The 3,140-nt window shown below is 35.3% G+C and overlaps 1 protein-coding gene across 1 annotated transcript in view; it reads right to left on the bottom strand.

The window, feature by feature from the left end:
- The window catches only part of LOC106869711 (uncharacterized), a 48,993-nt gene that overhangs the window by 17,986 nt on the left and 27,867 nt on the right, over positions 1–3,140 (bottom strand). The window lies entirely within an intron of this gene.

Genomic DNA, 3,140 nt, shown 5'->3' on the forward strand with positions numbered 1-3,140 from the left:
ATATATATACATACACACACACACACATACAATGGGCTTCTTTCAGTTTCTGCCTACCAAATCTGCTCACAGGGCTTTGGTCAGTCTGAGGCTATAGCAGAAGACAAGAGGACAGCTGCCATGCAGTGGGACTGAACCTAAAAGCTTGTGACCATACACCCATATATATATAAAAGGTAAGATCCAAGGTTCAAGGTGTAAGAAGAAAGTGAGCTTCAAGCAATCCGTAAAAAATATAAAAAACAACTTTCAGGATCAATACTGGTTTATTAGTGTGGGGGGTTGTGAATTTTCCCCATATCTCCATTCCTTAGCTTATGTATATATATGAGTGGAGATATGAAAGAAAAAGGCACTCAACAAATTTAGTAGCAGTTACATATATTACTATTTAAAACAGTTGGATTTGGGCTCTATGTGTAAAGTTTTGCAGGCTTCTTACAGAAACGCAGCTTGTTCAGGTTCAGATTACTAGTAATCTGATGCCCTTCCTATTGGTGACCTTTGTCTGTTTTCTATCAAGGTAATATTTCCTCAGGTTGGACATGTTTTTCATGGAAGAGAAGAAATGAATGTCATCAATTGTATGATGGTGAACTAGTTTTCAACTGTTGTGCAATATCAAGACAAGGATACACACACACACAAGGGTTTAGTTGGCCTAAGACTAGAGTAGAAGGCACTTGCCCCAAGTGCAACATACTGAGACCGAACCCAAAATCATATGGATGGAAAGCAAGCTTCTTACCCACACGACCATGCTTTGAACCTGATAAAAATAGTTACATATACTCTTAGTTCAGTCCTGTATATGATATGATAAAATAAGAAAACAGATGGGATGGTCACATTTAGAATGTCTATTAGAAATACAGTAGCAGAACTGGAACAATGATTCAGTTGATCTCGTCTGATCATTTAGCCAATTTCCTATGACTTATATATTTACCTCAACAACAACACAAGCTGATGTGTTTACTTGACATGCTAGAAACAGCAGCAAACCATCTTCTCAAATCACAACCTATCTTAACCTTATTGATACCAACCTGTGTGAGACCTGTCTCTAGTTCCATAATGTAAAATCTCTAATTTTAAAATCTTCCAATATAATTTGGTTTTAGAAAATTTTTTTGTTATGTTCCAGCCCACAAACTTTAATAATAGAAAACAAAAATAGCCATTTCACTAAATCCCAGCAAATTTTTCATTACTTTCAAAATTAATTAGAACATACAGGCAGTATATTTCATTTGAAATATGATCTTGAAAGGTTTAAATAAGGAAACGTATTTAGTTCTAGTTACACTATGTCTGCATAAAAGACAAGATGATCATATGTAGAATGCCTTTGATTATATGATTATAGGGCTTCTTGCCAGATTACACTTAAGATTTAATAGATAACAGAATTGAAGGTAATGTTGTCCTTCTGGGATATTAAGCTAGGAGACAAAGATACAAAAACCAAAAAAAAAAAAAGCAGTAATAAAGAAGGAATTATGAGGTAATGAAACATAAAAAAATTATGAGGCAATGAAAAAAGATAACTTAAGCATCAGATCAGTATTTTTTTTAATCACCCATTCCATCTACTTTGCTCCAGATTTTTGCAGTTATGTGTTTTTTTTTTATATAGTAACAGAAAAGAAAATCTCCCGTTTGTTTTGCCACCAAGTCAACATTGCTTTAGCAACTAGCATCTAGTGAATTAACTGAAATGAAGAGAAGAGTTAATCTAGAGAACAGTTAATCCAGAGCAAATCTAGAGAAACTGAGAACAGTTAATTCAGGGTTGAATTCTTAATATAAATTTAAATACTTTTTACCCTTTGAAACAGCTGCAAATTTTATAGAATATGTGCATATAGTAGTTGTATCTGTACAGTTTGCATCTTGTATTTCTATGACTGAATGTCAAATGCTATATACTAAATAAATGATTTATCACTTATCTGAATGGATTTAATTCTTAAAATATCTAAGATTGATTTTCATCCATTTATTTTAAAAAAAAATTTTCATGTTTAAATTTCACATTTCTCCAATTCAATTAGCTGAGTTGTGATGTCACTGGTACCAAGCTGTATCGGCCTTTGCCTTTCCTTTGGATAACATTGATGACATGCAGAGGGGAGGCTCGTATGCAGAGGCAATTGCTGGCCTTCCACAAACAACCTTTCTTGGACTTGTGCCTAGGAGGGTAACTTTCTAGGTGCAATCCCATGGTGATATATGACCAAAGGGGATCTTTACCCTTTTACCTTGTTTATATATTTTAATTGTGGAGGCGCAATGGCCCAGTGGTTAGGGCAGCGGACTCGCGGTCATAGGATTGCGGTTTCGATTCCCAGACTGGGCGCTGTGAGTGTTTATTGAGCAAAAACACCTAAAGCTCCACGAGGCTCCGGCAGGGGATGGTGGCGAACCCTGCTGTACTCTTCCACCACAACTTTCTCTCACTCTTACTTCCTGTTTCTGTTGTGCCTGTAATTCAAAGGGTCAGCCTTGGCAAACTGTGTCACGCTGAATATCCCCAAGAACTACGTTAAGGGTACACGTGTCTGTGGAGTACTCAGCCACTTGCACGTTAATTTCACGAGCAGGCTGTTCCGCTGATCAGATCATCTGGAACCCTCGACGTTGTAAGCGACGGAGTGCCAACAACAACAACATTTTAATTCCAAAAATAATCAATTTAGAGTTGTTTAGTGAAATAACTTAAGTTGAACATAGTTTTAATTTCAATGCATAAATACTTTAGAATAAAAGTTTTGTATCATAGATGCACAAACAGTCTGTAGGGTTGCAATCTAAAGAATTAAGTTATGTTCTAAATGACACAATTAATTATAAATATTTTATTAGTGTCTATTCCCTGCAAAATTGCTAATTATTTTCAAAATTGAAACACAAAACTATGTATTTCATTAGAAATATGGACATGAAAGGGTTGATAATTAAAACTACTGACAAATTAAATAATGGATGTTTCAGTTATGAAGAGAAAGGAAAAAAAAATTCCTAACCATTTTTTAAAAATTATAATGCATTACTAGAAAACCAGCAGAACTACTATAAACTGAAATAGCAGTAACACAGAGAGGGGGGGGGGAGATAGAGAGAGGGGGAGAGAGAGA

This window comes from Octopus bimaculoides, chromosome 1 (assembly GCF_001194135.2).
Source record: "Octopus bimaculoides isolate UCB-OBI-ISO-001 chromosome 1, ASM119413v2, whole genome shotgun sequence".
Classification (NCBI taxonomy): domain Eukaryota; kingdom Metazoa; phylum Mollusca; class Cephalopoda; order Octopoda; family Octopodidae; genus Octopus; species Octopus bimaculoides.